We start from the raw sequence: 12,443 nt of genomic DNA on the forward strand, positions 1-12,443 counted from the left end.
CCGAAATAAGGCTCACCCGAACCCAATTTCCGGCCTTCTCCTCGAGCAGCCTTCCGTCACGGCTTAACGTCTCTCGAACGTCGCGCACGCTCTTCACGCCCACCAGAGTACTCTTCCGCAGCTCTCTCGTCCTTCGGACGCACCGAGCCCGTCGGCTCCCTTCCCGTGTCGTCATTCTCGCTAGCTGCGTCTTCCGCTCGACTTCCTGTGCTCCTAAGCTCCTGCACACTCAGACACAGAGATCAAATACAGCAGGACCTAACTAACTTGGTTGACCACATCAAAACTATCACGGGGTCCAACATTGCGCCTCCAGATGGAAGTTCAGAAACGCCTTCATGAACAACTACATGTATCTTTTATAGTTGAGTTATGAGCATGCTCTTCTATTATTTTATTTCTTTTTTGTATCTTTGACATGATCCAGACCATAAATTTATGGAATTTTATTTGGTATTTTTCTCAACAAACAATTGTTAATGAATGTTGCGTGATTGTTGATTTCACATCTAACTTCAAAAAACAAGCAGCAGCCTCAAGCGTTAAACTGTATTTGTCCCAATTATTCTTGTTCAACTCACAGCTGTATCCTCGATAATATTTTTTGTATTCTGTACCAGCAACAGCTAATTCTCTCTCATTATTTTCAACAGATTCAGAGAAATCTACAACTCAGAATTGAGGAGCAAGGGAAGTACCTGCAAGTGATGTTTAAGCAGCAATGCAAGTCAACCATGAACAAATTCAACACTCTTTCCACTACAGAAGAGCCATCAAGTGTATCTTCTGATCCGATTGACATGGCTGCGAAGACCGATACCAAAAAGTTCCAAGCAAACAACTACCAAAAGGAAGATGCCAGAGCTTGATCCTTCAAATCCAAGTAATGCAGATGCTATCATCGGGTGTAGATTTTTCAGTCTCACATTGAGATGGTGGCAGGTTTTGGGAAAACCATTTCAAGTTGTTGTATAAGGTGGCAATGTCGCATTGTGCAGGATGAAGACTAGTCTTTTTTGTTCAAGACAATTATGCCATAAAATATGTTGACTAGAGATATTTATTCCTTCAATAAAAGTGTTAATGCAATGAGTTGTGCGTTTATGAAAGAATCATTTGATGTTTTGAATTTGGATTCTATGTTTAAGGGTTAATTTGACTGGAGATAATTATCATAGCTTTGTTGCGCGTGTTAAAACCTTGCTCTTTTCTGTGTTACTCTTTGCCGTAAGTGTCTACACATCAATGTTAGAAGATGTGTGTCTGTTTGTTTATAAATAAATTTACAACAATAACTAGACATCAATAACACTTAATAGTTATAAACGAAATAAATATATGATCTTTGCAGAGCAAGTGGCGCATTGAAGGGACATTGCAAAATTCTCAGATATAAGTATAAACAATTAGAAAGATCAAATCCAGGAAAGCAACCTAAACATAAATCTAGTTTAAAAAACTTAAATCTAGTATAAAATAACATTCATATATAAATCTATTTTTTTTCCATATAAACATACCAAACGTATTTTCCAGTTTTCTTTTCTAGAAAATAGAAGTACTGTATATCATACCAAACACATTTTCTGTTTTCTAAAAACAGAAACAGAAAACAGGAAAACAGAAATAGAAAACAGAAAATAGAAAATATTTTCCAAACCAAACGCCCCTTATGGTTTCGTGATCGGGAGGTCTAATTGTAATATTGCAGAAATAGATCTTGACCGTTAAAATTTAAAGGGAAAAAGGAGTTTAAGTACCATGCCACCCTTATGAGGATCTATCATGAGGGTGGAATGGTAATTATATATGCGATAAGTAAATCATAATGAATATCTTCCTTGTTTAATGGGACGGTAAATAAATTTGTGTAACGAATTTTTTACAACTGACAGCGCAAAAAAAAAAAAATTGATTTTAAAAAAAAATCATTTATTTTAAGACTTTTGAAAATTATTTTTTAGGGCATATTTGATAGTTATATAAATTAAGGGGATAGATTATGATATGTTTATTTTGTTTAAGGTAATGAATATAAAAATTAATTATCACATAATGTTTTTTAATAAACAATATGTATATAAAATTAAACTATTGCTAAACTAAAACTAAGAAAATATAGAATATTTCGATTATCTCCATTTGATCTGAGATTTTAAATATGATAAAACATTAAATATTTTTTAAAAAATATTTTTATTTAGTTATAGTGATAAAAATGATATCATTAAAGAAATTATTTATTTGATTTATCTAATTTTTTCAATTAACTTAAATTATATAGTTTATTTAATTACTTAAATTATTCAACTTGCATCAATAATCTAAGTCATTTGGTTGATAAATTTATTAAACATTCATTTTAACACGGTTTCTTTATAAAATTTAGTTCAATTTCTTTAATAATCATCTGCCAAGTTTATTTAACTCAAATGACTTAATAGATTTGACTAATTTTATCTAATTAATTTATTCATCTTAGTTAATGAAGATAGAAAAATAAAAATTTATTTTAATTCAAACTATCCAATAAAATAAATTTATTATTTTGAAACAATATAAAAAATATCAATGACTAATTAATAATAAAGAATAATATAAAAAACTGATTATTAGGTCGAGTACACTATAAGTCATGTTGGAGATTTTGCATGGTGCATAACAATTATACGCATATGAATATGCAGAATAAAGATAGGCTTTCGGATTTATACGTCAATATACAGGATAAAGATATAAAGATGTGCAGACTATATATATATATATATATATATATATATATATATATATATATATATATATAATTTTAGAAGTATATGAATTTGAATATTAAATATTTTAAATTATTATGAAAATAAGTTTTAGTCCACATTTATTTTCCATGATAATTTTATTTTGACTCATAATTTAATTTTTTATTGATAGAAATTAAGTTTGGTTAATAAATTTAAATTATTTATTGCTTGTACTAATTGATATTTTTAAAAAATACTTTAAAAAATTAAAAACATATTTAATATCGTGCTATTTATTTATCTCTAAATTTTTACTGCTTCGTTATCTTTTTACTGCTTCATTATCTTGTGCCCTTGCTCTCTATAAGTTATTATCCATACTCCTTTTTTTTATATAATTTATCGTCGATATTTACCAGCTAAATATTTTTGTCTAAATAAATTTAATTAATAATTTATCAAAGTTAAAATTGATAAAAATATAGCACGATACATGAAGCTCTCACTAATGCAAGATCCTGGGGGAAGGGTCTTCCTCTTTGAATACAGTGACTATATCTATTGCTCGACCGATTGGTGTAGCTTGCACTAATGATCTAACTTAGGTATTATAAACGAGATTCACCCTTCCCTCCCCCCCCCCCCCCCTCGTTCGTTTTCAATCCTACACGAGCTTGTTAACTCTTGATCACGCAACAATAATTTTACCGCTATATCAAGACTTCCCTCTATCGAAGTTAAAATTGATCGATAATTTATTTTAAAAAATAGTAATTAAATTGTATACTAATAGTATTACAATAATTTATTACTTGTTGTCAAATTAGCTGGTATTTATAATATTTTATTGACAAAACTTAATATTATTTATTTAATTAAAAATATTTATTAGACAATATATATATTATATTTTAATAAATTATGCTCAAAATTTTAACATAATTTTTTATTTTTAAAATTTTACTAATAGAGAAGTGGGATTTAGGAAAGACCCAAAATAATTTTTTGCTAAATTATCCTTTCAAATTTTACTAATAAAATTATATGTCCCTAATAATATTTTTAATCTTTAATTTTTAAGAAAATATTAAGGCTTTAAAAAATTATTCTGCAAGGGCCTCATTGAGATGGTAGTGAACCTACCGTAACATTTTTTGGGGGGCATTGTTTGCTATAGGTTACATACATTACAATGTATACTGGAGAGCATGTATAGATGGTAAATTTTTTTTGGAAACAATTCTCCTCTCAAAATATAATTATTATAATGTGTTTCTATCCTCGTATATTGATATTGAACCTATGAAATAAACTATTGTATGATTTTTTTTATTTATATATTCAAAAAATTAAAAACATATTTATAAATTATTAATTGTAAATTAATTTCATAAAAAACTTTTTATTTAATTAGTCTCAAATATCCATAAATAATATTATTGGGGTAAACTACCTCATGTTAAGGTTGCCTAGATTTTGGGTTTTGATATTCGATAATATGTGAGAACCAAGAGGTTCATATGATGAACCAAGAGGGTTAGGTTCATGTGATGAACTAAATTGGATTAAGAGTAATCCTAATTAAGCTAATTGAGTTAGACTCAATTTGGTCATGTGTTAAATGAGTCTAATTAGATTGGATTCATCGAGTCAATTTAATTCAATGAATATAGATTCATTAAATTAAATTGGTTTGAATCAAATGGTTAGATTTGATCAACCATGGGAGAGGAGAGGTCAATTTTGACTTGACTTGAGAAGGGAAGATGAAAGGTCAAGTTTGACTTGACCAATGTCACCTCATTTGTGAGTTGGCATAGAGTGGGCCAATGATGATATTCCACATCATCAAGGATAGTACATGTGTATGCCACCTCATGAGGGAGATCAAGAGTTGTGACTCTTGGTATTCCATGGAGTTTAAAAACCCCTCTTGAAGTGGTCGATCACTTGATTGTGTGAGTTACAATTTTGTGATTCATTCACTCCTTCTTCCTCCTCTCATCTTCTTCTCTCCCTCTCCTCCACCTTGGCCGAAACCTCCTTGAGTGCTAGCACACTTAAGAGGTTTTCTCCACCTAATTGTTCGTGTGGATACACATAGAGGGGTGTTCACTTGACACCCTTGAGATCCGGCATCTTCTTGGATTAGCGGGATAAGCGAAGGGCTTCGCATCAAAGGTATAAATCTCTACCATGCAGATCTAGAGTAGATCTAGGTTAGAAAACATGTACACGAAATTTTTATCTTCACACGGATCCGGTGGCATGGGACTTCGGGGTTTCCTCAACGCAAAAAGTGATTTTTGCGGCTCGAAAGTCCCAACAGCTAACTAGCTACATCTGCGATGGGGGTCCCTGCTGCTCGCAACTCCAGCTATCACTACCTATGAGTGACCGAGTGGGAGCACACAGGACAAGCGACATCAACTCCAGCAACCACTCTCTCGAGTGGCCGAGGATGCGACCCTGATCAACGATTCTCTCGACCGCAAGGGAGAATTGTTCGTTGGCATGCATGCCATGATATGATGCGTCAAATGCAACAGTCATCATACAAATATAAGTAAAAATTAGGTATGCTACATGAAGCCAACATGCTCAATACAATACATAAATAAACAATCAGTCATCATACCAATATATGTAAAAATTAGGTATACTACATGAAGTCAGCATGCTCAATATAGTATATAAATAAAATAGCAGTCTAAGCATACAACCATGGTATCTAGTATCTGCTACCTATCATGAACAACAAATAAGAGATTGTATAGATATGAAAATGAATATCTCAAATATCACGTGGAAGTATCAAGCACAAGAAAAATAAGAATGGAGTCAAGGTAAAACAATCCTTATCCAAAAATAGTTCATGCACAAAGTTCAAAGAACTATAGAATCAAGGTAAGAAGTACTCGCCTCGAATGTAGAGTATCCAAATTGTCTTCAAGTCCAAAGTCTGCCTCGAGCTCAAGTCCTACAAGTATATGACACGAAACCGATCTAAGGATCTATAAATCATTTAATCAACCTATTGATTATATTAGTTCTTTACTATCTAACTCTCGGTCATCTAATTAATTTATCTAAATTAATTATGAATACCTAATCAATTAACTTCATTTACTATTCAATTTCACATGGTGCCTACAAGTATTCATCAACCATAGCTTCCTCATAAACCGATAGCAACTTTGACTAATAATAGTTATGAAATTAACTATTCATTAATCAATTAATTGGAAGTCACTAGATTAATTAATCCATTCAATGACATAAATTTAATACCAATTAAACCTTCAAATTTATTAATTATTGGATAAGTTCCATGTCTCAACTATTAAACTATTATCCATCATAATCAAAATGGTTTAAGTAATAATTAATCGTTACCCAACCATTGGTTGATCATCTCCATTACCGACCGCCGACCACATACCACCAACCTCCAACCATTAGGTTCTGTACTCGATCCTATGCCATCGTCGACTGCGTGGCCATATCCGAGCATCTGGTCATCCTGACCTGCTTGCTTCCACACAAGTATCCGATCACCCTGACCTGCTAGAGGCCTCCCACGAACATCCGATCACCCTGACCTACTCCGGGGAGGCTTGGAGCAGGTCAGGATGACTGGATGCTTACGGGAGGCCTGGAGCAGGTCAAGGTGACTAGATACTCGCGGGGGAGGCGAGTAGGTCAGGATGACCGGATGCTCGCAGTGAGGCCCGAAGCAGGTCAAGGTGGCCGAATGCTCGCGGGGAGGCTTGGAGTAGGTCAATGTGATCGGGTGCAGATGCTTGCGGGGAGGCCCAGAGCAGGTCAGAGTGACCAGATGCTTGCGGGGAGGCCCGGACCATGAGAGTAATTGTGGTCCTTCGTTTGAGGGAAGGATTGTTGGGGTTCAATCAAAGTCTCACATTGGAAAGATTTAGTAAAGATCATGGGATTAAAAGGATGCAAGATATCTCCATTGACATGAGGTCTTTTGGGTAGAGCCCAAGAGCAAAGCCATGAGGGTCTAGGCCCAAAGTGGACAATATCATGTTATTGTGGAGATATGTGGACATCCTTTGGGCGCAACATATGGTATCAGAGCACCGGAAGTCCTTTCAGCATGCTTTTGTCCTCACTCGCACGCATCCTGGAAAACTTCCCAGGAGGTCACCCATCCTCAGATTTCTCCAAGTTAAGCATGCTTAACTTTGGAGTTCTTACGTTTGGACTTCCGAAAAGGAAGGTACACCTTGGTGATATGGATAATACCATATAACCTTTTAAGCTATACTTAACCAGAATCTTAGAAACGGGGTATTACAATCACCCTCACTTAAAGAAACAACGTCCTCGTTGTGTAACCACGAATCGCACCATAAACAAATCCCAGAATCTCCCTCGCTAGGTGGTGCCCTCGGTGCTCCTGCCACAGGCACATTCACGGTCGCAAGGTTGCTCTGATACCATCTATAAAGGCCCGACCCTGGCGGGCCCCATCCGACCGAACCGGGAACGCCACTAGAATTGCCCATCGGGTTGACGACTAGTTCCACAGACCACCGGAAGTCCTTTCAGCATGTTTTTGTCCTCACTCTCACTCATCCTGGAAAACTTCCCAAGAGGTCACTCATCCTCAGATTTCTCCAAGTCAAGCACGCTTAACTTTGGAGTTCTTAAGTTTGAACTTCTGAAAAGGAAGATGAACCTTGGTGATATGGATAGCACAATCTAACCTTTTAAGCCATACTTAATCAGAATCTTAGAACCGGAATATTACACCCAGTGGTATAGCCACGCAAGGCAATGCTCCTGCCTCCTCACCTTCTAAAGAGGAGCCTAGGGTTTGGAAGAAGAAGAAGAAGAAAGTCACCATCAACACACCCAGCCTGCTCCCAACGGACCTCCCCGCGACCCAAGTTGCACTAGGGTTGATCGCTCTGCCTTTGCCAAGCAGCGTGGGGTCGGTGCTACCTCCTACCTCACCAACTCCCTCGCCCTGTCCTTCAGTGACTATTCCTACTTCGGCTTCCGCTCGTCGCCCAGAGGAGCCCGCTCAGGGGCTGACTGCCACCTACATGTTTCCCTCATGCAAAAGGGACTCGACGATCAACCTAAGACCCTCCGGAGCTCCAACATATCATACGATTGATTGGCGAGTATCATACGACTGATTAGTGAGCAACAATCTTTTATTTTTTTCCGGCAAACAACCCTTTATAAATAACTTTTTCCCCTTTTTTCCAATAACAATAACAAAAGGAGTAAATTGGTTATTTCTTCTTTCATATTTTATTAATTGAAGGAGAGTTGTAAAGTATAAATTTTATTTTATTAGATTGTTAGTTAGGATTATTATTTAAATCAAAATGGATATCTCATATGTAAGAATATTAAATATTACGAGGAAATGATATCACAAATGATTCTTTGACTTTGAGCTCTGGAGATTGATGAATCACTGCTAAATATTTTATGTTGTATTATTTTTTTTAATTTATTGAATTTGTCTCCTCTAATTGAAAATTCTGGATACGCTATTGATCCAATCATATCGAGAATTAATTAGTTCAAAAAACTAGTTGATGAAAAAAATATGTATTAGTTTTAAAAACTTATTACTGTCTCCATGATTAAAAAAAAAAAAACCGCTCCCTACAAACCTCAACACTCAACACTTATTGTTAATTAATTTCTAGTCTCACTCATATCATTAATTTCAATAGGAAAAAATAAATTTAAGTTTTCATTATTATTTTTAAATTAAAAACCTCCAACCTAGTATGGTATCTATAATAGTTCAAATTTTTTTATTAAATTTTTTAGTTTCACAAACCTCTCTAAATTTTTTGCATGGGAAATGCCTATGTTGGCGTTGTTTGAGAATTCTGTCAAACTTAAGGGTGCAGGTCAGAAAATCTGACAAAAAAAAAAAAAAAAAAAAAAGGAAAAGAAAGTAAACGAAGGTTTCGAGTGGTTGAAACAGGATTGAACCGTCGTTCCCCACGAGAGCGTGACGAGAGAAGCGAGATAGGTCGCTAAGAGGAGCACACGGAGAGTGTGCTCTCTCCTTGTGCAAATAATCGAAGAGAAAGAAGCACGGCACGGCACGGCAGTTGCTTTTCTTCTTGCTTTCGGGGAATGGCGTCGTGGAAGCCCCTCCTCCTAATATCCTTGGACTCCAATGCCCATCTCAAGCATTCCGCCTTCTTCCAACTGGTAAGGGACGCCTCTCTCTCTCTCTCCCCGTGATCTTGATCCTGATTCAACAATTGATTGACAGGCGACAATCGGTTCCAATGGAAGACCTTCCAATCGAACTGCGGTCTTCCGGTATGACCCGTACTATTGCGCATCCTTCTTGTCTCAATTTCATCAGCCAATAGTTTGGGCGGAAGTTGTTGATTGATTTTGCTGTCTCTAGATGATTTCAGGAGGGTACGGATATGGTTCACATAAGTACCGATCTCCGCAGCGCCAAGGTAACTTACACGTATTAGGAGTTTTTGGAAGAATTGTATGTACTCGTTCTTTGTGCTTGCTTTCGTTGATTGAACAGATTCAGGAGATTCAGCATTGCCATTTCGGAGAGGTAAATCGTTCGGGGCATAATGCGATTAGGGCCATCATTCCGCATAATGCGATTTAGTTACATATAAGGTATGACCAACTCTAAATTTCCTCAGTGCTGTAAGTTCAATATTTATGATCTTTGTTACATCTGAGGTATAGCAAATTATGGATTGCCTAAGAGATGGAAGTTCACTTTTACTGGATTTGTTTGGTTTTCATTATTAGCATGTGATTGTATCAGGTCTTTACTAGGGTTAGAGTACCTAAGAAAAGGTACATAAATGATTTATCAATAAAGTATTCTTTGGAAGGCCACTAGCATAATTTCTACTCTTCTATTATTGTTGTTTCAGACTTTTTGGTGTCTGTAAAATGCTTGAGAAGGCGAGATGTGCCATCATTCCAAGCATTGTATCGAATTGATGGTATTTGGGAGTTTGGGGTGGGTATAATTCTTAGTTGGTGTCATGTTAAAGGAGAGGAATTAACAAGCTCATATTGTTGTTAGGTGTTCCTAGAGTAGAGGGGAGGGGATGATGATTCTAGATGAAATCCAGTGTCGTGCATTGTTAGATGGTTTAATGAATTAGTTTGTTCTTGCTTTTTTATAGAAAGAAATGTTGAAACTGATTTTGCTCATTTCCTTACCTTCACAGTGCTGATTGTCTGAATCTTCAGAATTTGGACTGTTATAATTGCCCAGGTAGCATGCACATAAATTTTGATTCCCTGTCTATAGAAAAATCATACTCTAACTAATATTTCCTTTTTCATGCTTGTTGATAAGTTTTCTACTTTTTGGACTCGTTTGTTTCAAGAATCTGATGTGGTTGCCTCAGCCTTGGCATTGGCATAAAGCAGAATGCATTTTGATAATTTATCTCGCCAGCTGACCGCAATCAATAATATCTTTCTAGCATCTATTAGTCTAGCTGATCTTTTGCTATGGTTTTAACTATAAATTTTTTTATGCAGAAAAGGGAGAAAGCATGGTTTGCAAGTTCTCCGAAATCACAATTACAGTACTTAGCCCCTACTCCTAGTTTTCCAACTATTGCTATCAATGACCCTGGTGAAGAGATAGAACTCGATCCATCTGAAGGCCCAGTTGACGTGTTTTGTCTTTTGATTTTTGATCCAGATCAGGTCAGTAACTTAAATATCAATAACTTCTCTTCTCAATTTGTGTGAATTTATTTTTCATATGATACCGGAGTCGCATGGAAGCATGTCATCACTATGCTACTCCACTATAAATCATTTTTCTCAAGGCTTTCCGTTGAAACTTTGCATCATATTCATTGAACTCAGGTTGACTACTTGAATTCGAGAAGCAATGAGCGACTTATCTTTACATCCAAACCAAATGGGCCTAGCCGCAAATTATGGATGTCTCAGCAAATCAACCCATAATGTTTAGCATGTATGAATGTTCCAATTATGTTTTTATCTCTTCTTTCATATTCCACGACATTTTTCCTATGCAGAAGCATATATTCTATTGACAATTATCCATATAGTTTTTCGCCTCGTAGCTTTCTCCTTCCAGGTTGTTGCTGCCAAAAGCAAAAAATGGAGGTGCTTTGGATGATATAGTGCACCCATTAGGCACCCATTTGACGACTATCTTCCAAGTTTGACCATTTAAAGCATTGGAACGTGTTGCAGTAGTCTTCAGGGGAAAATGGCTTCAGAACTAAGAAACAAGACTGTATATATCCTGATTGTGTCGACTTTCATTTTATAGAGTATGCTAATATGTTTAAGGTCACAGCTGCATCTCGTAGTTGCACGTGTTTCGAACATCGTTGCGCGTGTTTCGAACATAGGTGACCATGTCGGGTGGCTGGCGATCGGCATCCATGGCCAGAGAGCGTCGACGACCACGTCGAAAGGCCGTCGGTCGACAGTCGTGGCAGCCGCGTTGTCACGGCAAAGAATGCACGACAATGAAATCATGAAGAGGAAGATGAGAAAAAGGTTGATTTAAATAAAAAAATCTTTTCTTGCATCATTAATCAATTCTGTGTTTGATTAATTAAAACGTAACAGAATGAGTTCGGTTCACCTGAATCGAGCCGGGTTTGGTATAAACCATTAGTTAATTTAACCTCATCAGATTGACCCAATCAAGCTCAACTCGAGTTCAAATCATTAATTTATTTAACAAAATCAGAGTTTGATTCAATGAGTCTGGATTAAATCTAATTGGGATAGTTTAATCCAATGAGTTCGGACTAATCAAAATTGGGTCAATTTGATTTATTGGGTTGGATTTTTCCAGATTTGATCAAATGATCTATTGAGCCAGATTTGATCGATTAGGTTAGATTTGATCAAATAGATCTGATTTGTTCTAATAAATCTAATTTAATTAAATGAGCCTGATTTAAATCAAATAAGCTAGATTTGTTTGATTTGATTAAATTAGCCCATTATTTATTAAATGGTTTAGATTGACTAATGGGTCAGAATTAATTAAACGAACTTAGATTAAATAATAATAATACATAGGTATAAGATATCCTTGTCCAATTAGATTAGTTCTAACGAGGACAATGGATTGAACTAAACTCATGATCTGGTTCCCAATCAACCGGTCTAATGTGTCAATCTCCTTAACTAAAGAAAATTTATTTTTCTTATTTGCTTATATATTTTGTGTATTGATTCTATGTAGATGTGTGAATTGAAATTAATTGGTTTTTTACTGGTTTGTCAGTTTTGTACTGATACTATTAATTTCAATTCTAGATGTCTCGGATAATATACACGATGACTTGTCACCATGTGCGACGGAATAAGCTAATGGAGGCTATTCATGAGATAGAGTATGGCCCAATTTATGGTGTCAGGGGACATATTGGATGACTCGATTAATTATTCTGGAAATTCAAGCAGAAAGAATTTCCAATCCTGGATAATTATAGGATCTGAGCTTTGATTCGTTCATTGTCGGCACATCCTAAGGAGATTGCACACCATGTATGAGGGTGCTATAAAAGGTGCATAACTTATGCAAAATTGTGCATACAGTTACTTGATCGTGTGCCTCAGGAGGATTCAGAGGAAGATCTGAATATAGATCCAATGGAGAATCCTGAAATTGATTTACCTAAGATTGCCCTAATTGAGTTC

General features: G+C 35.7%; 1 long non-coding RNA gene across 4 annotated transcripts; it reads left to right on the plus strand.

Moving 5' to 3' along the window:
* Positions 1 to 8,745: 8,745 nt before the first annotated feature.
* On the plus strand, positions 8,746 to 11,255 carry LOC122035966. 4 transcript variants are annotated; one of them, XR_006127294.1, is made up of 7 exons: positions 8,746 to 8,951; positions 9,016 to 9,065; positions 9,157 to 9,392; positions 9,962 to 10,008; positions 10,281 to 10,451; positions 10,617 to 10,728; positions 10,826 to 11,255. It is a non-coding gene; the product is annotated as an uncharacterized LOC122035966 (long non-coding RNA). The 4 variants fall into 4 exon arrangements; XR_006127292.1 differs by having other exon boundaries at positions 10,841 to 11,255; XR_006127291.1 differs by having other exon boundaries at positions 10,617 to 11,255.
* Positions 11,256 to 12,443: the final 1,188 nt, after the last annotated feature.

Source organism: Zingiber officinale, unplaced genomic scaffold (genome assembly GCF_018446385.1).
Source record: "Zingiber officinale cultivar Zhangliang unplaced genomic scaffold, Zo_v1.1 ctg127, whole genome shotgun sequence".
NCBI classification, from domain to species: Eukaryota; Viridiplantae; Streptophyta; class Magnoliopsida; order Zingiberales; family Zingiberaceae; genus Zingiber; species Zingiber officinale.